General features: G+C 35.7%; 1 protein-coding gene across 2 annotated transcripts in view; it reads left to right on the forward strand.

The window, feature by feature from the left end:
- Positions 1-3553: 3553 nt before the first annotated feature.
- LOC145295824 (serine/threonine-protein phosphatase 2A regulatory subunit B'' subunit beta-like) overlaps positions 3554-26095 on the forward strand; it is a 455722-nt gene continuing 433180 nt past the window's right edge. For both annotated transcript variants that reach the window (XM_080141514.1, XM_080141516.1), the window contains exon 1: positions 3554-4282. The gene's annotated coding sequence lies outside the window, so the exon portion shown is untranslated. The remainder of the gene's footprint in view (positions 4283-26095) is intronic.

Consider the following 26095-nt stretch of genomic DNA (forward strand, 5'->3'; position numbering starts at 1 on the left):
AACAAAGATTTTAAAATCAGTCTCTCCATTGGAAGCATGCGAATGAGACATGTCCAAAAAATGCAGAAATAATCTAAATGGAAAAATACCTCAATAACTTTGCCGTTAGCATTGCTCATTTTAATTCAGTTAAGAAGTAAATAACTATTAGTTATTAATCTCTCTCCTTAAGTCCATTCTTTCCTGCATGAGAAGCTTGTATTATTTTAGTCAAACAGATACTTGATAACCACTACAGAAGACGATGACAGCCAATTATGCAATGGCAATGTGAAACAGCGGCAATACAGAAAAATGAATATTTCACTCATGTATTGTTGATTGTTTATTCATGAAAATGTGATGGTTGCCTATTGAGATATTATTGCAAACCTCCCTTCCCCTCACGGTTCTGTTAATTTTTTTTTGTCCGTACCATCATCCCAGACTTTATTGTCAACCAAGGGTTTATGTTTGCATTAATGAAGAACATATTTTGTCTTACTTTTATTTGTTGTTTCTGAAAAAAAAAACATAAAAAAAAACTTCAGCCCCAAAACAAACATGCCCTTTATTAACCTAAGCACGAATCCAAAGTCTGGTTTAGCAATTAAACTTTGATGATCATAATTTTAGATAATCATTTGAGTCAATATTGTTATACATTTATGAGTATTTTAGTATTATTTTAGATGACTTTAGCATCTTTAGTGATTGCCACAAAAACCATGCCAACAATTTATATAAATGATACATAAAATGTATAAATGATGAAGGAAATGTAGAATATTAAATAGGTGTACATGTCTATTAAAATGGACGTGAACAAAAATATTCACATAGTACAATGGGGAAAGGAGTGGCTGGTTACTTTTAATGCATCTAAAACCAAGCTTCTCTCTTTACATCATTAACATTCTGATCCATATCTGGCATCAATTGAAATGAATGGCTCTCGTCTTCAGGAGGCCTCAAGTTTTGACAAGCTTCTGGGCTTGACCATTACTCCTGATCTTAAATGGAACACATACATCAAATCTGTTGCCAAGGCCGCTGGAAAAATGATGGGATCTTTCTATCGATCCGGTAAATATCTCACTGCTGATGCTATTCTCTATCTATATAAGAGCCAGGTACGTCCAAGGATGGAATATTGTTGCCACATCTGGGCAGGAGCTGCTAGAAAGGACTTGTCCTGCCTTGATAGAGTTCAAAATAGCCTCGTAGGAGATGTCCTTTACTCTTCCTTGCAACCTCTATCTCACAGAAGAGATGTTGCGAGTTTGTCTCTGCTTTATCGTTATTTTCATGGAAGGTGTTCAACTGAGTTTCAATCTATGGTCCCCCCTCGCCAAACTTTCACAAGAAACACTCGTCTAGCTGTACACACTATCAATAATTCCCCCCACTCTTTATCTGTGCCTAAACCTAAACGTAGATTCCATGAACAAAGCTTCTTTCTTAGAACTGCTCGCCTGTGGAATTGTCTTCCGTTTTCCTGCTTTCCGGCTGACTACAATATGGTTGTGTTCAAGTCTAACGTAAATAAGTTCTTGATGAGCTGTTCTATATAAGTTATCAAATTTACCAAATTTTCATTACTAATGATTACTATATTGTCCAATGTCTACTGTACACTCTTTAACCCTTATCCTTGAGTGGCCTCTTGGCCTTGATAAGTGGTGATGCATATGTAAAAAAAAAAACAAAAAAAAACATGATCAAAACAATAATGTAGCTATAATTTTACATGAATATAAAAATCATTTTTAATCAATAAATGTTCAGTTTTTTTAATTTTTTATTCCATTTTCACCCTAAACAAGGCACAGTGCCAATTTGATGTAGAGGCTACTATCGGGGACATAAGTTGCAGGGATACTATGTAGGGAGTTGAGCAGCGAGATATCTGTTCACATTATACTTGAACTTCTGAATGTCAGTACAGTTGAGGAAGCAGAATCCCGGAAGGGAGTTCCAAAGTCTAGCAATTCTGGGAAAGAAACTATTAGAGTAGAAGGCTTTCTTACACCTCGGGATCTCCACAGCGTAGAGGTGGGATTCTGCTACTTGTCAGGTTTGTCGGCGGTATTTACGTCGAGGGGGTACAAGGGCTTGTAGCTTGTCAGAGCATTCATCATTAAAATACTTGTAGACCAGGCAGAGGGATGCAACATTTTGTCGATGGGACAGAGGCTGCAGCTTAGATGACAGTTCAGGACCTATCAGGTTGGCGACTCTCTTTTGAACCCTGTCCAAGAGCAAGAGACTAGTAGCGCCATCCCAAATGTGACAACAGTACTCTATATATGGGCGAATGGTGGCCTTGTAGAGATACAGGATACTTCCAGGCCTAAGTAGCTTTCTAGCACGGCAGAGAGAGCCTACCTTCTTCGCAGCAGCCTTGGCATTGCTCTCAATGCATCTATTCCAGCTCATGTTCCCTGTGAACATAAGGCCAAGGAGTTTGAAAGAAGTACATTCAGGTGATGTATCTTTAATCATAGCTATTGGGGGTTGAGAAGGTTTCTTGCAATTATTGAAGGAAACCAGCTTAGTCTTGGCAGCATTGAATGTGACCATCCATTTTTGTCTCCATTCAACCAGACTGGAGGTCTTCCTCTAGTGTTTTTGCCATTTCCTTAGATATGTATTCATTTGTTTTCCCCATTGTGCCTGTTATAGAGCGTGGTGTCATCAGCATATATACCCATCTCAGAAACAACTTTATCAGGGAGGTCAATTATGAATATTAGGAATAATAAAGGTCTAAGGATCGATCCCTGAGGTACACCTGCATTTATATCATATTGTTTAGATGTGCGACAGTCGAGGACAACCTGGATTCTTCTCTTATTTAAGAAAGATCTAATTCTGTTAAATACTCGCCCAGTGATACCATAATATTTGATTTTCCCGAGAAAACAAAAAAATCTTAGTAACTTCATCATGTGAAAACCCATTTACTTATCAATAAGTGAAGTGTTTATTTAAGTAAAAGAGAAAAAAGCATAAAAAATTACGTTCTAACATGTTGTGTTTTAAAAGTGGCGGTGTCTTAACTGAAGTCAATTTAAATTAATCGAGAATAGTCAGTTTGGTCGCACAACTCTTCGATATCAGAACATATAAAAAATCAATAATTCGATAAATTTTGTTTTTACTTGTAATTATTTTTTTTACTAGATCATTTTTCATAATTTTAGATTTTATACTAATTTCGACATGACTTGAAATGCCTTGATTTAAAACATCATTAATTTACACAAGCACCTATTTTTCTACTGAATTATTTTTTGTAATTTTTGGATTTCACACTAATTTCGACATGACATATAAATAATAATATTTTCACCTGAAATGCGTTGGTTTAAAACTTCATCAATATACACAAGCATCAATTTTTCTACTGGATCATTTTTCATAATTTTTGGATTTTATACTAATTTCGACATGGAAAATAAATAATATTTTCGCCTTAAATGCATTGGTTTAAAACATCACTTACGTACACACAAGCATCTATTTTTCTACTTGACAATGCTCCGTTATTTTCGGATTTTATACTAATTTTGACATACCATATGAATACTACTTATTAATCTACACAAACAGCTATTTTTCTACTGCATCATTTTTCGTAATTTTTAGATTTTATACTAATTTCGACATGACATATAAATAATAATGTTTTCACCTGAAATGCGTTGGTTTAAAACATCATTAATCTACACACAAGCAACGTAATCTGACTATGCAATCGATGTGTACCGTTTCCATGGCGTCGGTCTTGAAAAAGAAAGAAAGAATCCGATCGGAAAGTTGTCTCCCTTGACCGTCCATCCGACACGAACTCTCCTCCGCGCCTCTTGTCATGTTTTCACGTTTCCAATGTGAATTGGAAACGTGAAAAACTTGCTTCTTCCACAAATTTTGCTCTTGTTAACGGAGCATCTCATATTTATTTATCAGATTATCCGAACATAGCCCCCCTCCTCGTTTATCCTTTGTTATTTATGCAGCATCTGCAAATGCATCGTTTCCTTTCTTCTTAATCGAAACAGAATGGACACATTTTTCGGTTACTTTGAATGACAATTTACAAGTTTGGAGCAGAAAAAACAAAACAAAACAAAACAAGCGACCAAATTAATTAAGTTAAACAAATTAAAGGTTACTTATAAGAAAAAAATATCTATTTTGGATCGACGGAGCGAAGAAGTAAGAGATCACAAATTTGGGATCATACATTAAATTTTTTTTTTTCTCGAATTTAGGATTTTTAAAAACGAAAAAAAAAAAGGTAAGTTAATTTGAAATAATTGTTAAAAGACAAACATTTGAAATTTTTTTTAAAAATTTAAACAATTGAGTATTTTAATCGATTTTTGAACGATTGAAACAAATAAGGAAGTGTCGTGATCAATAAAATAAAAATTTTGATTAAAAACATATTTCTTCTGTAAATATTTCATTAAGTAAAATTAATTAAAATATGTGAACTTTAAATATTTCAATTTATTAAATAACAACGCACAAAACATCTTTTTTAAGAAAATAAATGGTTGATTTTTTAAGTGTCATTTTTTTCCCTAAATGTATTATTTTAAATCAATAATAAATAAAATATTAGATTTTTGTATTATTTATTTAATTCTTATTAACATGCTTTCTTTGAATGTTTTGAAAAATTGTTAAATTCTTTGAAATACGAAATTTTTTTTGCACATGTCTTCAAAAGAATTTTGTTTGTTAAATGTTTTGTTTGTTAAATGCAATTCTAATTCATTTTTAATTCTGTTTTTATTTATGATCCCCGTACATATTAGTGTGCATAATCATTTTGTTTCATATTAAAACAAACTCGAGACATTATTTTTTGAAAGGCCGTTAAATTCTACCCTTTGCCCCCGCGATGTTAATATAAAAAATAAAATAAAATTCAATAAAAAATTTTTTTTTTTTAAGATTGCATGTCAACATCTTGGAAATATCCGAAAAAATTAGACTAGCATTTTATTTCATTTTTGTTGATCACCCACTTCCTGACCAGAAAACATTATTAATCGGTGAATACTGAATCACCTAGTTTTTGACCACATAGCATGGGTCAGAACGAGTAACCATTTTTTTTTTATATTTCTAAAAAGGTCGCTATTTTGAAAATACTTATTCCGGTATTTTTTTTACGACCTGCCCCAGTGCCCCAGTGTTGTATAAACACACCCAACATCTCCATGAACGGCTTTCAGAATAAACATCCACAACCTCCCCATGTTAAGAACGACTTTCGATGTTGGGGGAATTTATGCCTAAAGCCGTTCTTAACATGGGAAGGTTGGCCAGGTCGTAAAAAAATAAAAAGAATAATACCGTTATTCCTTCTGCCCACGCTATGTGACCAAGAAGTGGATAATTATATATAAATAAATGACCATCCACTTCTTGACTAGAAAGTGTTACCTCATAGTGTGAGTCAGAACGAGTAACCATTTTTTTTTGTATTTCTAAAAAAGTTATTTTAAAACCACAAAAGACTTACATTATGTGTGGACCTAAGAACTAAATTATTGTTTTTTTTTTTTGGTTTGTTTTTTTTTTCACATAGTCAAGTAACCCCCTACTCTAAAATCTAAAATGTTTGTTGCATGAAAAGAAATAAAATCTCATTTCCATATGTGGAGTCAAAAAATACAACTTAAAAAAATTGTTTTTATTTTTAATTGAAAAAAAGGGGGTTTGAATCGAAACAACATGCAACATTGTGATTTGATTAAAAGTTTGAAACCTATGTCCAACATCAATATATTATTATTCGATAACTCTGAAATTAACGAAATTAATTAAAATCAAATTTTAACAAATAAATTTGATTTGATTTCAGCATTTAAACTTTTATTTATTTATTTTAATTTTTTTTTTTTTTGCTTTGAAAACAAAACTTCATGTAAATGCTTTCTGTCAAAAGTGTTTTTGAGAGGAATATTTTGGTTTTTGTTTTACTTCATCTCATATTGCAATATTTTAAAATTTAGAATCAAATCTTTTTGCGAACATGTACAATGCGCGCCCTCCCCCTTATTTTTTTTCTTTTCAATTTTATTTTGCAACTTTTTCAGCGGATTATTATCGATTGGGCACTAATCTACAAAAAAAAAAAAAAAAAAATCAATATTTGAAAGGAGTGCTCAGTTAACTTTGCAGAAGTTTATTGGAAACATACGACGAGAAAACAAAATTTGTTTGAAAAAAAAAAAAAAATTAGTCAATGTCAAGATTCTTTCCAACTCTCAAAAAACCTTTATAGTGACGACTTTTAAAGGTTTTCGGGTGCGCTGAAAACGAATATAACATTTAAAAGTGGCGCTGAGAAATATTTTTTATAAGCTAAAAGAATTACTTTTTCAAAAAGTGGGGATCACTTTCTATATAAATTTAATGTAAAATAAGTACCCACTTTCTGGCCACTTAGTGATTATTTTTATTTATTTTTGGTCTGCCTGAAAACTTTTTTTGATAAATTTTTACTTACTTTCCACTTTAATAATCACCTTTTAAAATGATGAAATTCATAGGTTTTCGTGTATGCTGAAGATGAATATCACATTTTGGGTATTTCTGCATTTATGAACCAGCGATTTCCACGAAGTTACTTGACCGAGCCCGACGGATGATAAGAAGAACCGAAAACGGTCGACAAGTAGTTTTCTGGATGTTAAGACATAATTTTCCAATGTATTACTTAATGAATTTTGTCGCCATTCTTAACATGGGGATGGGGTTGTAACAATTTCTGTGCTTTTGTAATAAGGCTCGCCTGCTCGTTTCCGGATATTCCCGTCATATGCCGGGCACATGCGAGTAATTTCGTGGAAATTGTCTGTTCATAATAAATGCAGAAGCACCTAAATTAACCGCAAACAGTTTTCCAGATATGAAGCAATGAATTCCGGAAAAGTTTTAATTAAAATTAAGATTCCAGTAAAGCAATTGGCCCTGACGGCATTCCAATTATAGTGCTGAAAAAGCTTCAAGCAGAACTTGCCCCCATACTTACAAAACTGTTTAAGCGTTGCCTTAAAGAAAAGTGCTTCCCAACATCCTGGAAAACCTCATCAGTATGCCCTGTATTGAAAAATTCAGGTGATAAGTCGTCTCCCTCTCAGTACAGACCAATAAGTCTCTTATGTGTGATGAGTAAGTTGCTGGAATCCATATTAAATAGAGAAGTAGTCAACCACCTCAGCAGAAATAACCTTCTTAGTGACATGCAGCATGGTTTCTGTTCTGCCAGATCTACAGCAGATGTGCTAACAGTTATATCTCATAGGATTAGTGAACCTCTCGACAAAGGTTTCCTTTCTAGGGCAATTGCTCTTGACATATGAAAGGCCTTCGATAAGGTATGGCATAAGGGCCTACTTCACAAGATTTCCAGCTACGGTATAACTGGAAATGTTTTCTCAATTATTAAATCATTTCTCTCTGATAGGCTCATAAGAGTAGTGGTTGATGGGCAGAAAGGCCCAGAGTATTAATGCTGAAGTCTCTCAGGGGTCCATCCTGGACCCAACTCTCTTCCTGATCTACATCAGTGATCTCCGAAAACACATACTTAAATCATTCGTTGACATCTATGCTGATGTAACGACCAGCTATGGCAACACATCTAAGGCCGTAAATGACAAAGTTCTCACCGATTCTCTCTCATCTGATCTTGAACGCGTGGTACAGTGGGGGAAGAGGTGGCTGGTTAGTTTTAATGTACCTAAAACCAAGCTCCTATCTTTACATCATCAACGTTCTGATCCACATCTGGCATCAATTAAAATGAACGGCTCTCATCTAGGGAAAGCTCGATGTTTTGATAAGCTTCTGGGCTTGACCTTTACTTCTGACCTGAAATGGACCACATACATCAAGTTAGTTGCCAAGGTCACTGGAAAATTGGTAGGATCCTTCTAACGCTCTAGAAGATATCTCACTGCTGATGCAATTCTCTATCTATATAAAAGCCAAGGATGGAGTACTGCTGCCACATCTGGGCAGGAGCTGCTAAAAACAGCCTATCCTGCATTGACATAGTACAAAATAGGCTTCATGGCTTAGTAAGCATGCCCTTTTCTCTTCCCTGCAACCTCTCTCCCACAGGAGAGACGTTGCGAGACTGTATTTCTTTTATCATTACTTCCATGGCAGGTACTCGTCTGAGCTCCAATCTCTGCCCCCCCCTCGCCAATCTTTCACAATAAACACCTGTCTAGTTGAAACCACTGTCAAAAATTTTCCTCACTCTTTATATGTGCCAAAATCAAAATGTAGATTCCATGAACAAAGCTTCTTTCTTAGAAGTACACGCGTGTGGAACTCTTTTCCGTTTGCCTGTTTCCCACCTGAGTACAGCTTGGATGTCTTCAAGTCCAACATAAACAAATTCCTGATGAACCGCCCCTTTAAGTAAGACACTTTATCAAATCTCCAATACTAACGATTACTGCGATACTATCCCATTGATTACTGTACACACAATAACCCTTATCCCCGAGTGGCTTCAGGGCCTTGATAAGTGGTGACTACCTTGTAAAATCACCTTTTAAAGTGACGTCTTTTATGGGTTTTCGGGTATGCTGAAAACAAATACTGCATTTAAATTCTCCAGATATTAAACAATGTAATTCCTTATGTTATTAGTGGTGCCCATTTCTGTACGCGCAAGTGCACGGATAATTTTGTATAAGTTTTGGTTTTTAATGTTTTCAACCATTTGTCATTTTTAATCCTGTCATAATAATCTTTGTCATCCAACTGAAAATTCAATTATCTCATAAAAACATTCTCGAGTGGCTTTTTGCCTTGATGAATGGGTATTCATTAATATCCTTACATCATTCATAGGCATTTATGCTGACGACACTACAATCTATGGTAGCATATCAAAGACTAAACGAGCAAGTTCTCTCTGATTTTCTCTCCTCTGATCTTGAGCATGTGGTACAATGGGGAAAGAGGCGGCTGGTTACTTTTTAATGCATCTAAAACCAAGCTTCTATCTCTATATCATCTATGCTCTGATGCCAATCTGGCATCAATTGAAATAGATGGTTCTTGTCTTGGGAGGCCTCATGTTTTGACAAGCCTCTGGGCTTGACCTTAACTCCTGACCTGAAATGGAACACATATATCAAATCCATTGCCAAGGTTGCTGGAAAAATGGTGGAATCCTTCTACCGCTCCAATAGATATCTCACTCCTGATGCAATGAATTTCAGAGGTTTTAAGGTATACTGAAAACGAATATCACATTTAAATTTGCCACAAACAAGTACTTTTCCGGATATTAAGCAATGTAATTCCTTATGTTATCAGTGGTAGCCATTTCTGTATGCACAAGCATGCATATTTTTGATGTATGCCCCGTTGTCATATGTCATCACAGTCGAGCATCCTTTTCACTTTCGGTACTTATGCAGAGAAGGTACCGTGCTATTTTATTTATTTTAATAGTATTTTCAAGTGTAAATTTAAGTTTTGCAGTATTTTTTGTTTATTAAATTGTTAGGTAAAAGTGCAAAATGTTTACTGTTATACGGGTCTTCCTTGAACAGAGGAATTGACACTGATTAGCACTATAAATAGCGCTAGTAATTCCAACACCGGTGAGAGAGATGCGACTGCACTTCAACTGCTAGCCGAGTGCCCAGCAGATATACACGCTTTCCTATCTTTGTACATTATTGTTAATACACTTGTTCCTTAACTGAATCTTGACTTGATTGTTCTTATTTTCACTGTTGTTCCACGACACAACAGATTGGCGACAAGAAATCGAAAGAACTGTCACTGCAGAGAATCATCAAAAGTGATTGGAATAAAGATTCGTAAAATCTTTACGGCAGAACACCTTCATCATTTCAACAGATATTTGGATACGCAAGCATTAACAGCAAATTAATTATTACAATAGTAATTTGGTGATGGGAAAAAACTTGCTACCAAAATCTACAGCGAAAAACGCAAATGTTGTCAATTATTTAATAATTGAACACACTTACCAAGTGTTTTAGAAAGGATAAAAGGGTTCATTTTTTCTTCACCAGAAGCCATTTTTCCTACGGTAAGAATTTTCTTCTGCAAAGTTAAATGTCCAAAATCAACTAGCAACTTACTGTGTAAGCTTATTGTTATTTCGATAACATCTGGGATTTAAAAAAAAAAAATGCTTGATTTTGTCAAGAGAAAAAGAGACAGGTCGTGAAAAATAATTATTCGCGTACGTCATTTGTGCTTCGCAAACATGTAAAGAATCAAATCATTTTTTGCAGAAGGCAAAGGGGTTAAACAAAAAAACAAAAAAATCTAAAAGTTTCACATACAAATTCGTCGGTTATTTAAAGTGACAGATTTTATTTTTGCTACGTAAAAACGTGTGCAAATAAAAAAAAATGTTAAACAAATGTTATTTCGCTGGATTGTTTCTAGTAGGACTAGAAATATAGCGTTCAACAAATTAAGTTACAAAAGGACTGCTAAACTGTTGTTCTTCAAACAAAAGAATTGGGAAAGAAAACTTGGTTGATTTTTTTTTTTTTGATTTTTTTTTTTTTTACTAAGGGATATTTCTTTAATACAAGCGTAAATTGTAAACTGAATTCATATGATGGATGTGAAATTCAAAAAGAGAAAAATCTTGCGTTGCAAAAGCAGCAAATTCAACAACAAGTAGAAAGAGAAGAGAGATTTATACAAGCATTTGAAGAAAAAATGCTTCAACAACAGAAACGCTTCTAGGAAATATTAATGAAAACACAGGAGGAACAAAGAAAAATTCTGGAGGCGACACAGTTAACTAAAGCGGATGATAATCATAACGCATTTTCTCAAACAGCTGTGTGGGCCGCTATTGAAAATTTCAATTATAATCCAGAAGATGATGTCACTTTTGTCCAGTACTATAGACGATATGAGGATATTTTTATATCGGATTATGGTACCTGGTCAGACGTGAAAAAATTAGGCTTTTGCTAAGGAAATTGGGAACAGCCGAGCATACAAAGTTCGTGAATTTTATTCTCCCAAAAAAGACCAGTGAGTTGAGCTTCCAAGAAACAGTTACGCTACTTACAGAACTGTTTTCCATAGGCGATATAAATGAATGAATGTTACTAGAAGAGAGGAAGACGACTACACTACTTATGCAAGTATAGCAAACAAGCATTGCGACGATTTTAAACTGGAGGAGTTATCATTAGATAATTTTAGATGTTTAATTTTTGTGCAAGAGCTAGTCTGAAATAAAGATGCTGAAATCAGGCATCGTGTTTTAAATAAACTCAAAAACGAACTGAATTTAAAACTACAAAACTTAGCGGAATACTGTGAACGGTTTATTGCGTTGAAACAAGATGGTCGTGACATAGAGGAAAGCGAAGTGTCGCATATTAAAAAGGTCCATCAAAAGAAAAATTTGACTTCAAAAAATAACCAGAGGAAGAAACAGAGAAAAGATCCACCTGGACCATGTTGGAGGTGTGGAAATAAACATTGGTACAATGAGTTTCCCTACAAATTCAAACAATGTTACAACTGCCACCAGAAAGGACATAAAGCATCGCACTGTAGAAAAAAATCTGGTAGAAAGACAATCCATTAAACTTACGAAAATTGAACATGAGGAACAAAATATCTGGAAATATGTACAAGTCAAAATGTTTAAAAATAAAGTAAGGCTACAGCTTGATAGTGAGTCTGACATTTCCATTATTAATGGACAGACATGGAAGAGGCTTGGGAGACCCACTATGATTAAATAACATAAAACGGCGAGAAGCGTCAGTGGCAAAAAAAATTACCTTCGAAGGAGAATTATTGACAAATATTTTTTTCCAGAACAGGGCCGAAAAAGCAAGAATTTTTGTCATGCGAAAATCAAACAACCTCTTTGGAACTGATCTGTTCAAAAAGTTTAGACTATGGGATCTGCCTTTAAGCTCATTTTGCCAAAAGGTTGAGGATTCGAATGTGGAGGCAGAAAAACTTAAGAGGGAGTTAAAAGAGAATTTCCCAGATGTATTTTCAGGCGGTTTGGGAAGGTGTACAAAAGTGGTAGCAAAATTTGACGCAAAAGTAAATGAACAGCCAGTGTTCAGAAAGAAAAGAAATGTTCCATATGCTGCTATAGAACAGATAGACAATGAATTAGAAAGACTCGAAAACATGGGTGTCATCGGAAAAATTGATCACAGTGAGTGGGTTGCACCAATGGTTTACATCAAAAAGAAGAGTAAGGAGATTTGGGTTTGCGCCGACTTCGCGACAGGTTTAAACAGGGCATTACAAGATCACCATTATCCTCTTCCGAGCCCTGAAGAGATATTTGCGAAACTGAGTGGAGGGAAATATTTTTCTAAAATCGACCTCAATGACGCGTACTTACAAGTTCCAGTCGATGAGGAGTGTTCAAAGCTGCTATGTATTAATACCCATAAGGGATTGTATAAGTTTAGCAGACTTCCTTTTGGGGTCAAAGTACCCCCTGCGATTTTTCAGCAAATTATGGACATTATGTTAAATGGGTTGGATTTTGCAGTAGGGTACCTGGACGATGTGTTAATGAAAAGCGCTAGCAAAGAACAACACAAAGCTCATGTAAACCAAGTATTCAAAAGGATCCAGGATTATGGATTTAAAGTAAAACAGGAAAAATGTACATTTTTCATGGAGAAAATAAAATACTTGGGGCAAATCATTGATAAACATGGAAGAAGGCCGGATCCAGAGAGATTGAGTGCAATAAAGAATATGCCTGCTCCAGAAAATATTGTGTCGTTACAAAGTTTCTTAGGTTTGGCAAATTACTACAATGTTTTTGTGCCAAACATGCATATGAACTGTTAAGGAAAGACCAAAAATGGGTCTGGACGCAAGAGTGAGTGCGAAGAAACATTTTGGGAAATTAAAGAGACTTTAACGTCTGACTTGTTTCTGGCACATTATAATTTCAAGCGTGAAATTATAGTTGCAAGCGATGCCAGCTCCTATATGTAGGACATTCAGATATATCAAGAATGGAAAGCCTTATATGCTCTTTCGTTTATTGGCCAAACATGGATAAGGATATAGAAGGAAAAGTCAGTGAGTGTAGAGGATGCGCATTAGCTATGAAAGCTCCTCCGACTCAATTCGGATCGTGGGCAAAACCGGACCGACCTTGGTCTAGAATTCATTTAGATTTTGCAGGATCGCTAGATGGGTTCTACTATCTCATTGTTGTAGACAGCCTATCTAAATGGCTGGAAGTATTAAAATGTAAGAATCCCACATCCGAGGTAACTATCAACTTCCTGTATGAACTATTCGCTAAGTTTGGAGTAGTAGACTGCATTGTTACAGACAATGGAACGCAATTTACATCTACCGAATTTAAACATTTTTGTGAGGATCATTTAATCGAGCATATAACCATTCCGCCATACATCCCAAGAAGTAATTGACAAGCAGAGAAATTCGTTGACACATTCAAGAGAGCTAGTGGGTCGCCGACGGATAAGTTAATCCAACAGTTTTTACAAGTCTACAGAGTCACTTCGAATGCAAACATCGAAATGTCGAAGACACCTGCTGAGCTTATGTTCGGACGCAAGCTTAGATCAATTTTTCACAAGTTGTTACCAAACCAGGATAGGCCAAACCTCAAAACAGATAACAAAAAAACGGTATAAAGTTGGCGAAAGAGTCTTCTACAAAATTCACAAAAATAATAAGACTTTCTGGGAGTCCGGCATTGTTGAGAAACAAATACGCAACATGGTCTACATGATTAAGGGACCAGACTTCGTGCACTAACATCACACTAACCAAATTCGGAAAAGATACGCGAACAGTGAGGTGACCAGATCGCCCGAGGATGACATCATGGACACAGTGTTTAATACTTTTCAGGTGCCCATACCAGAGACAACTCCAGAGAACAGAAGATCAAAATGAACAGAATTGATTAGGGTAAACCCAAAACAAAAACGTTATTAATTCTAGACAGGATATTTTCAAAGTGGGGGGGGGTGTTATACCACCCTTCCTTGAACAGAGAAATTTACACCGATTAGAACTATAAATAGCGCTAGTAATTCCAACGCCGGTGAGAGAGAGATGCGACTGCACTTCAACTGCTAGTCGAGTGCCCAGCAGATATTATTATTTTTTTTTTTTATTTATTTTTTTTTTTATTCAATTTTTACCCCAAACAAGGCACAGTGCCACTTTGAAGCAGGGGACTACTATCAGGGACTTAATTAGCAGGGTCATTATGGAGGGAGATGAGTAGAAAGATGTTTGTTCACATTACATTTGAACTTCTGCATATCAGTACAGTTGGGAAAGCAGAATCCCGGAAGGGAGTTCCAAAGACCTGTAGTTCTGGGGAAGAAACTATTGGAGTAAAAGGCTTTCTTGCACCTAGGGATCTCTACTGTAAAGGGATGAGACTTAGTAGCTTGTTGGATTTGTCGGGGGTAGTTACGTCAAGGAGGTACAAGTGTTTGCAGTTCGTCAGAGCATTCACCATTAAAGTATTTGAAGATATACATGCTTTCCTATCTTTGTACATTATTGTTAATACACTTGTTCCTTACGAATCTCGACTTGATCGTTCTTATTTTCACTGTTGTTTCACGGCACAACAGTTACAAAACACCCTCCCCTCCTCATGTTAAGAATGGGTTTCTAAATAATGTTATTATTTCAGCACAGTACCTTCTCTCTATAAGTACCTCACTTTCTTCTGTGATTAAATCTGTGTTTTACTCTAAAAAAAATACCAAGTTTATTGATGATAATCTAACCTCTCCCTCCACCTACATTTTTGCATACAGACCAAAAATATGCACGTACAACAATGGCCACCATTTATAACTGTAAGAATTTTATTCTCAAATAGTTTAGAACTCTGACAGAGTGAAAAAGACGCAACTACAAAAAGCGTACTTACCTGGTCAATTAAAGCCGGTTGTCTCTTCTTTTCGATTTCAAAATTATGTTATGTCATTTTACCGCTCATCCGAGCCTGGTAGTTAATACTTCATAAGAAGTCGTAGATAAAAAATTTTTTGAAGATTTTCAATAGTCCTTGATTTGGATCCATTTAATCAACATTCTAAAAAAAAGCAGCTAAATAATTCCGACGAAGAAGTAAATCCAAAATCAACATTCTTTGCTGATTAGAAAGATGATATTACGTCAAGAAAGGAACTCTTACCTTAGTAGGTTAAATTGTCTTAGAGGTACCATAACAATTGGGCGCCAAAAGGGCCTTAAATTAATAAGAAAATAGAAATGAATCCTCTGTGCATGATAGATTTGCTAAGACTGAAGTATTTCAGTTTAAACTTGCCCACGCTTGCACAGGTTAAAATTCAAATCAACCAATGAGAAAGGTTGTAATTAAAACAATGCATTAATTCAATCAACTTTTTTTTCACACACTGCCAAAGGAACAAAGAAAAAGTAATAGATATCCATTACTTTTTTCCAATTATTGAATACAAGGTAAATATTTATTAGACTGTCAATTAAGCAACAAGTAAATAATATTGATGGTTGCAAGGATTTAACTAACCATTGTAGTTTTTTTTTTTTTAAATTATATGTGTCTTTGTTTGCTTATGATAAATGAATTTATAGCCAATAAACCTGATTTTATTTAGATTACCATTATATTCATAATAACAAGAATGATAACTTCAACATAAGTCAAAGGACAATGTAATAAATTCTGAATTAAAAGCTTAGTTTGATACTTTTTCCGAACAATTCGGATAAATCCATTTTCTGAGAGCATTGTGTTATTTCACCCCAACAGTCAAAATGCACTGAGACTAAAGCTGCTTTCAGGACCGCCAGCAACCACTGTAAAAGAGTAATAAAAAATGCAAGAGAGCTATATGCTCAATCTGTTAAATCCAAAGTAGCTGAGCAGTGGCTTGGTTCCCACCAGTTCTGGCAAATAGCAAATAGGACTCTGAACAGAAGTGTGCGTTCTATCCCAACCATTATCAATGGTCCAGAGGTCATCTCGTCAGCATCCGACAAGGCCAAACTATTTGCTATGAACTTTGCAGCAAATTCTACCCTATGCGACGAAGACCATCAACTCCCTGTATTTCCTCCTACAACACACAACATGCTAGGTAACATACAAATATCTGTGCATTAGGTCGCCAAGCTAATCAAGAACCTTGATTCCGGTAAAGCAACTGGCCCTGACGGCATTCCAATTATAGTATTAAAAAAGCTACAACTAGAAATTGCCCCCATACTTACCAAACTGTTTAAGCGTTGCCTTAAGGAGAAGTGCTTTCCAACACCCTGGAAAACCTCATCAGTATGCCCTGTATTTAAGAATTCAGGTGATAAGTCATCTCCCTCTCAATACAGACCAATAAGTCTCCTGAGTGTCATGAGTAAGTTGCTGGAATCCATATTAAATAGAGAAGTAGTCAACCACCTCAGCAGAAATAACCTTCTTAGTGACATGCAATATGGTTTTCGTTCTGCTATATCTACAGCTGATGTGCTAACAGTTATATCTGTAGGGAAACGTGCGACTTACCTAACTTAACTAGCACGTGTGTATAATTCAATGGGGTGGTCGTGGAATGAAATGATTGAAGAAGAAAGAAACAAAAATGGCTGCCTTATCTCTTTATATGCCTGCAATGTGACCACCCGATATGCAAATGAGATGCTCCTTGTTGGAGATAAAAGAGGGTTGATTTTTTAGAGGGACGTTCATTTTGAAGTTGGATTTCGAAGAAATAAGTTGAATTAGCAGAAGTATGTTGGGAGTTGAGAGAAGGTGCGTTACGTATACAGAAGTTTGGAAGTTGGAAGTTTGGACAACAGTGTTAACATTACCCAGGAAATTATTGGTGCGACGGGCGGAAGAAATAACACTCAAGTTATTGAATTATAATATCACATAGAATTAGCGAATCTCTCGACAAAGGCTTCATTTCTAGGGCAATTGCTCTTGACATATGAAAGGCCTTTGATAAGGTATGGCATAAAGGCCTACTTCACAAGATTTCCAGCTACGGTATAACTGGAAATGTTTTCTCTATCATTAAATCATTTCTCTCTGATAGGCTCATAAGAGTAGTGGTTGGTGGGCAGAAATCAGAGGCTCACAGTATTAATGCTGGAGTCCCTCAGGGGTCCATCCTGGGCCCAACTCTCTTCTTGATCTACATCAATGATCTCCCAAAACACGTACTAAAATCATTCGTTGACATTTATGCTGATGGCACGACTATCTATGGCAACACATCAAAGGCCGTAAATGGCAACAATCTCTCGGATTCTCTCTCCTCAGATCTTGAACACGTGGTTCAGTGGGGGAAGAGGTGGCTGGTTACCTTTAATTCATCTAAGACCAAGCTCCTATCATTACATCATAAACGCTCTGATCCCCATCTGGCATCGATTGAAATGAATGGCTCTTGTCTAGGGGAAGCCCCATGTTTTGATAAGCTTCTGGGTTTGACCTTTACTCCTGATCTGAAATGGAACACATACATCAAGTCTGTTGCCAAGGTCGCTGGGAAAATTGTAGGATCCTTCTACCGCTCCAGAAGATATCTCACTAATGATGCAATTCTCTATCTGTATAAAAGCCAAGTACGTCCAAGGATGGAGTACTGCTGCCACATCTGGGCAGGAGCTGCTAAAAATAGTCTATCCTGCCTTGACAGAGTACAAAATAGACTTCGTGGCTTGGTGGAGGATGACCTTTTCTCTTCCTTGCAACCTCTCTCCCACAGAAGAGACGTTGCGAGCCTGTCTCTGCTTTATCGTTATTTCCATGGCAAGTGCTCGTCTAAGCTCCATTCTCTGCCCTCCCCCCCGCCAATCTTTCACGAAAAACACCCGACTAGCTGAAACCACTGTCAATAATTTTTCTCACTCTTTATCCGTGCCTAAATCAAAATGTAGATTCCATGAACAAAGCTTCTTTCTCAGAACTGCACAGCTGTGGAACTTTCTTCTGTTTGCCTGTTTCCCACCTGACTACAACTTGGATGTCTTCAAGTCCAACACAAACAAATTCCTGATGAACCGCCCCCTTAAGTAATGACACTTATCAAATCCCCAATATTAACTATTACTATGATATGATCCCACTGATTAGTGTACACACAATAACCTTTATCCCCGAGTGGCTCCTGGGCCTTGATAAGTGGTCACCCCCATGTAAAAAAAAAAAAAAAAAAAAATGATGCCACCTGTTACAGGTGTCACAACACACCATAAGATGATCCGTCAAGTTGGACAGAAGAAGGGACCACCATAAATTCTGCTGAAGATGGCACAGAAACACCCTTTAAATCCAGAGGAAATAAATGTTTTAAGGAATGAACCTGTTTGCAACCTTCCCTTAATACACAGGCCAAGCAAACTTTACCATTATTCCCATTAATGAGTCTAAGTACTTTGCCTAGACTCCAAAAAGGTTGAGTGTTATTTGGAGATTTAAGTAACACGATTTCTCCCACCGACATCTTCTGCGGGCGATCACCTGCTATATTAGCATCAACCTCTCTCAAGGATAACAAGTAATCGTTGTGCCATATCTTTCTGAATTTTTCAATATACCAGTGGTTCAATTCCAGTGATTGCAAAAGTTTTGCACTATTGGAGAGATCAGGACACAAATCGTCTGACCGAGAATTATTGATCAACAAATGTGGATTATAACCAGTTTAAAAAATAATTAGGGGTTAAACTTTGAGATCCCCTTCAGAAGCAGTAATATATGTAAGCGGTCGATCATTGACCGCTTTTTCCGCATCAGAAAGGATAGTATTAAGTCAAAATAACAAACTTGCTTTCTACCTATGATTTTTTTCAAACATTATTTGATTGTTACTATCATCTTCCCCCATGCACTTCCTTGCCAAGCCAAATAAAGAGGAATGGTGAGATGACTAATGGAAGTTGACCTGAATTTTTCTTTGAATTCGTTGAAACAAAGATTTTGGATAACATGATGCCGGCCACTATGAAGGTCTTTGCATTGTCTAAATAAACGCGTGTAGGAACACCAAACAGATTGGTAAACCTAATAAATGCTAATATAAAGGATCTAGTGCTCATATCCAGTAATAGCTCCAGATGTACGGCACATAAACTCATGCAGGTGAATAACAGGACGTTTATTTTCACGTTTTTATCATAGGATTTTACAAAAAAAACGACCGGTAAAGTCTATACGCACTTGTTGAAATTGGTGAACAGAAATTTGCCCGATGAGTGGGCAGTTTAGAACCTGAGGGTGCTTTATATGGCAACGAATTTTTTTACAAGTAATACAATTACGGAGAATTTTCTTTACCGATTGCTTCCCTTGAGGAATCCAGAAACCAGATAACCCCAACTTAGAAAGAATTGAATTGGTTTCCAGATGGCAACAATTTAAATGTGCTTCTTTAATTACCATTTCAGTTAAACGATGATGTTTCCTCAAAAGTATAAGAAATTTAACTTCAAAAGGGTAGATCTTGAAATTTTGTATACGTCCTTTAGTCCGTAACAGACCATCCTTATCAATAAACAAACCAAGAGCTGATAGGTTGACAAATCTTTTTTGAACCCTGTCTAGAAGTAAGAGACTAGTGACCGATGCGCCAACAATACTCGGTGCATGGATGAATAGAGGCCTTGTAGAGAGATAGGAGATAGTGATAAAAAGAAACGAGAGTATTGGTAATCAAAGGTTACTTGTTATCACTCAGCATCCAGGGAACACCACCTGCTTTTATGAATAAGCAATTACTGGTGATAACTTATGTTAGAACTCGTAGTGCGTAAAGAATCAACCAATTCTTTAATTATGTGCTGCCATGCCATTCTTTTGTTGATGAAATTCGAGATTGCTGATGTTGACAAATTTTTTAATTAAAAAAAAAACCCAAAAGAAATGCTTCCATGATTGTTGAACAAAACTCATCAGGAATGTTAAACAGTTGATATAAACAAATCAGCAGATGAGATTCAATCTGAAAAAATGAGTGGCTTTCTATTTCCATTTTCAAGCAAACTTGTAAACAAATGCAAATTTTTAGCCTTATGTAAGGTTAGCCACAGTGCATGTAATCTCAGTTGCAAAATAGACAAAGAATAGGAAAGAACTTCAACTCACTTTTTCTTTGTAACAACATTTATTTCCTCATTGTTACGACCATGACGCCACCCATATGATCGTTTTCTTGAACGTGCTTGCAAATGTGATCATTTCTTTTTAAAGTCTTTTTTTCTTTATTGGTGACGTCATTTCACGTGCATTTGCATATGTGCATCCATGCTACGTTACACTTGTACCATTTTTGATTACCGAAAAATGTGCACGTAATGTTAGCAAATTCAAAATGTGATTATTGCTCATGAGTTTATTATCAATAAACCCACTAATTCTGCCTTAAAATATCTCTGGTATTGAAACTTTGTTTTATATGATTTGGTGAGTGTGGAGTCACCCAATATTTGTTGTTACACTCGAGTTCATTCCGACTCAGAATAGTAGAACATGTTAGGGTGACATCTATGAGTTAAATAAAACCCATTGTTTTCAAACTATTTACCGATCACAATTCAAAGTTAAATAAAAATTTGATTTAATCATCAAATCAACAATAAAGAAAAATACCTTTTTAGACCATGAAGATAGGGGGGAAAATTCCTTCTTAAACATATTGAGATAGGTTACAAAAAGTTCAACTCTAAAGGAGCTACAAATGGCATAAAAAATATTTTTCCTTATTTATTTATTTCATTTTAAATTGTCGTCCTTTAATTCTTATATTTTTGCTCCCTTTCTCCATTTAGAGTTTCTTATATCTTGCAAGGTTATTGTCTAAAGATTATTTTATTTTATTCTATTTTATTTATTCTCTCTATCTATCTATCTAGCTATTTCTCTATCTATCTCTCTCTCTCTCTCTCTCTCTCTCTCTCTCTATATATATATATATATATATATATATATATATATATAGCTTATTTTATGCAAAAACTGTAAATTTTGTATACAAATAGTTTGCAAATTAATTTGTCTCGCAGCAGTTTGGTATATATATATATATATATATATATATATATATATGCAGTTTTTGCATATAAGCTAGCAATGGTTAACATGTAAAATGCAACAATTGATTAATTCATAAACAGACTTTCTTTAATTTTCGTAATTTTCAACTCTGGTAGCAGTAGGAGCTAACCTAAACAAATCACGTATGCACCAAGTGACTCAAATAGGCACAGAGCAACAGCACTGAAAGAAGTGAAAATATTCGTCATCTACTGAAAAGTAAAGAACTTTAGCCAAACCACTAGATGACTGGTTTCAATGGAAAATGTGTAATAACTATGTTACATTTTAACTCTTAATAACTTTTATAAATGCTATTAAAAAAAATTTTTTTTTTACATTTTTTTTTAGATTATTCTAATTACTTTTCAGACTTGAGGTTGATAACAAACCAATTGAGAGTTTGAAGATGCAAAAACTACAAAGTCAAAATGAGAAAATAAGAGGTTGCTTTAAAGAATAAAAAAAAACGACTTTTTTTATTTAGTTATAAAATAGTTCAAATTTGATGTAGATTTTTTTCATGTTATTCCTATTTTAAAAATTTTACTTATTGCATAAAAAATTATGTTGTCATCACCATCTTGTAGCAATATGCTATTGTAGTTTTCATGTATGGTGACACTCGTATTGTGAGTGCAATCTTAAAGTAGAAGAAAATAAAAATTCCTTTATTGAAACTATGCAACTGGAGGTAGCATGTATTTGCTGCCCTGAGAGGATGGTACCCTGCTAAATGAATATATATCATACTGACCCTCACCCACCAAATGAGGAGGTAATGATTGGAAGAATGGTATCATGATAAATGAACATATAGTATACTGTCCCCACCCTCCTCCAGAAGAAAATAATGCCTGGAAAGATGATTTTGTAACAGCTGAAGAGATATTACATTATTCTTCTTTTGAGCATTGAATGATGCTACATTAGTCTGAAATAGCGATTAATCATAACTTTATTCTATAATGACTTATTTGTGAGAGTCAGTTTGGTTGAAATTAATGTAAGAAATTATAAAATTCAACAGAAACGACTGTTATTTTTCATAAACAATCATCAGGTACTGACAGGAAGCATAGCCATATAAGAATGATGTGTGGCATCTGTATTTATAGTCCTGTGATGAGAGTGAATGGAGAGTGGAAAAATTACTCTACTTTATTCATATAGTAGATGACTCCTGTCAACACTTTATTTCAATTGGAAAAAAATCGAAATGGCACTAACCCTGTGCAGGTTTAACTGGCTTCCTCCAAAGGAAGAAGTTCCATGGGAGTATGAAATTCAGAAGCCGTCTCTAGTTGCGTGTATATCCCCATTAGGGGAGATGACAACATTAGGTTTTTGCAACTCTTACAGAGAGATATCAACGTCCTCTTACATACAGTGCCTGGAATTCCCAAATTGGTCAGTACAGTTCATTTCAATCGGTTTAATTTTCTTTTTTTTTTTTTTATCTATTACATTAATTATCAGGATTAAGAAAACATTATTCATCTTCAACAAATGATAGTTTATATTAATGAGAAAAGAAAGTAAAATCTTTCTCTAAAATGGAGTACTTTTGCCACATCTGGAGAAGAGCTGCCCGGAGTACCCTATCTTGCCTTGACAGTGTTTAGAACCGGTTTGGAAATCTATGATGCCCTTTTCTCCTCTCTGAAACCTCTTTCTCACAGAAGAAATGTTGCGAGCCTGTCTCTGCTCTACTGTTATTATCATGGCAAGTACTTGTCTCAGCTTTATTCAGTGGTTCCCCCTACCCCGTCAAACTTTCACAAAAAGCACTCGTCAAGCTACAACCACTACCATCAAGTTCCCCCCTACTCTCTATCAATGCCTAAATCTAAACATAAATTCAATGAATAAAGCTTCTTTCCTAGAATTGTCCGCCTGCTTCCCAGCTAACTACGACATAGTCGTTTTCAAGTCCAATATTAATAAGTTCTTACTATTCCGTCTCCTTAAATAATCCAATTCTACCCATTTCCCACTCAAAACAATCACTGAGCTGTTATCTCACTGACTACCTTACACTCGTTAACCTTTATCCTTGAGTGACCTCTGGGCATTGATAAGTGGTGACTCTTGTAAGAAAAAAAACCCCCTGTAATATTGCATTTTATTATTATTATTATTATTATTATTATATTTATTTATTTATTTTTTATTTATTATTATTGCATTAAAATTTCGCCTGATTAGAATATATTTTATTGAGATTTCATGAGCTCAGATTTTTTTCTTTTCATTTTTTATCCCAAATAAATAATATTGTTACATTTAGTCTCTAATTGTATCTTACAATCCAAGTTAGAACATGTTGAATCCTGGCGTCTATTATTTTACCTCATAAATCTCTTACCATATTTGTTCTTCTCTGTTGCTGTGCAAATAGTTTCTGTCAACATATGTTGCAAGTCAACAGATAGATATTAATATAATATTCTTTTCTTTTAAACATGGACAAATAATGCAGACAAGAATCATGTCAAGTGGACAATCAATAATTTATTAAGTCTTATGCATTGTTATTGTAATATGACTGATTAATTCAGGATGTGATTGTATACAAATGCTTTGATACGAGGGGCGTGCAATAAGTAATGCCTCTGACCCACTTCCCATAGCAGTAGAGCAACGAAACTTGGCACAGTTATTAGTCTTTCTCTACATAGGAACCACCCAGAGTTATGCATTTCTCCTATCGTTTGATGCAGCTCTGGAGACCGTTTTTGTAGAACACCCCAGGTTGGTCCTCCAACCACGGCGTGACCAGTAATCAAGGCTGCATAACCTGGGAAACGCTTTCCTTTCAAAAACAACTTCATGACTGGGAAGAGGTGAAAGTCAGAGAGTGCAAGGTCAGGAGAGTAGGGAGGATGGGGGAGGATTTCATAACCACACGCCCGTGCTTCTGATCTGGCGACATGCGAGTTGTGGACTGAAGCGTTGTCCTGCAGGAGGAGGGTACCTTTGCTGATCTTGCTCTGCCTCTTGATTTTGATAGCTTCCTTTAATTTCCTCAAAAGTGAAGCATAATAGGCTCCTGTAATTGTGGTACCCTTTGCCAGGAAATCTGTCATCACTACTCCGTCCTGGTCCCAGAAGACTGTGAGCATGACCTTGTCAGCAGAGAGCTGCACTCTTGCCTTCTTTGGAGGGGATGAGTCCAAGTCTTCCAAAATGGCAGCCTCAATTTGAAGGACAGATGCCTCATCAATGGCAGAAGAGGGGGTGGTGACCAGGTCTGAAAGCTGTTTCCACAGACTTCCGGCCATGTTTGAATTCACAATGCCAGCGTTTTACAAGGTCATATGATGGGGCATTATCACCATAAGTTTCTTTCATTTCATCAAAAGTCTCCTGTGGTGTGCGTCCTTTCAAATGCAACAAGGCCAATAGCCATTAGTCGCGTGCTCTCGTGTAATGAATGAATTCATGAATGTAGGAATGACATGAAATTCTTAAAGATAAAATAAAATGACCGAAAAATGGGCTGAAATGACTTAAATAAAAAATAAATGACTTAGAATGACTTTAATGAACTTAATGATGAATTGAATGACCTTAAGAATGGCTTGAATGCTTAAAAAATAACTGGAATCCTTCAAAAACAACTTGAATGATCTGGAGAATGACTTGAATGGCTTTGAGACTGACTGGTTGTAAAGTGGGTGATCATTTTACATTAAATTAATACAGAAAAGTGATCCCCCACTTTATATCACAAAGTTACAAACGTAAGTAGAGCATGTAGTAAGAACAGATACTACCCTTTGATCTTGGCCAAAAGGCCAAGGAAAGCTGTATTTATTTGCTCCTCCACCGAGCAAATTAGGCACAAGGCCGATTTTTAAAGTGAGGAGTGAAGGGGAAATGGGGACCCACTCCCCGGGGAGTATGGGGAGCTGGATAGTGACAATTGGTATGAAGGGTTGCCCCTACATTGATCAAGGTCTTATATGTGGGGTCGACCCCACATATGGTCTTTGCTTGCAGTGTCTGCTGGAACAGTACTACGCTTTGATCTTGGCCAAAACGCCAAGAACAGCATCTATTAAGAACAGACCTTTGATCTTAACCAAAAAGGCCAAGCACAAAAGTGTTACAGACCGACCGACTTATAGAGTCGCTTGCACGCGACTAAAAATCGGATCACTGCTCGACATTCAACAGGCTCCATTTCACACCTGACTCAGTTCAAACACCTGTAAAACAAAAACCACAATTAGTTCAAAGCTGTAATTTGCCACATAACCCATAGAGATATAAATCATTGTGCATGCAAAATTTCAGCGAGATCAGACAACTGGAAGTGGGTCAGGGCATTACTTATTGCACGCCCCTCGTAAAGTCATGAAACTTTTCCAATTATATTTTTGCTAATTCATTTTAATACGTGCTTTCAACCAGATTACTTCAACATTCACTCAGTTGTTTATTTTACTTGCATTGATTGGATTATTGTTTTCATCTTGAGTGTTATTTGTGCAACTTTTCGGTCGGATTGGCCTTCGACTGCCCTCATGTATGTTGGTGGTTGTTTGGAAAAGAAAAGAGGCGGTAACTTTTCTGTTTTCTTTTCCAAACAACAACCAACATTCCCGATGAAGGTTAAAGGCCAATCCGACAGAGATGTTGCACAAATAACACTCAAGATGAGAACAATAGTCCGACCAATACAAGTAATATAAGCAATCAGCCATCATCTAAAATCTTCAGAACTTTAATTTAATTGTTTAGATCAACTTTCTGTCACTTCCTTTTTTCTAAACTACCATTTTCACAGAATTTCAACTGAGTATGAAACTTATTTTTTTCTTGAAATGAGGATAGGATAGGAGATGAAATAATTTAAATGATTAAACATTTTATTTCTTTTAATAAAATAGATAATTTATATTCACATTTATTTCTTAATGCGGTAGTTGTGCATTCTTTGAACCACTCGTAACTTGGCGTTCGCTCGGC

This window comes from Euprymna scolopes, chromosome 16 (genome assembly GCF_053919585.1).
Source record: "Euprymna scolopes isolate OS-2025 chromosome 16, ASM5391958v1, whole genome shotgun sequence".
In the NCBI taxonomy this organism is placed as follows: domain Eukaryota; kingdom Metazoa; phylum Mollusca; class Cephalopoda; order Sepiida; family Sepiolidae; genus Euprymna; species Euprymna scolopes.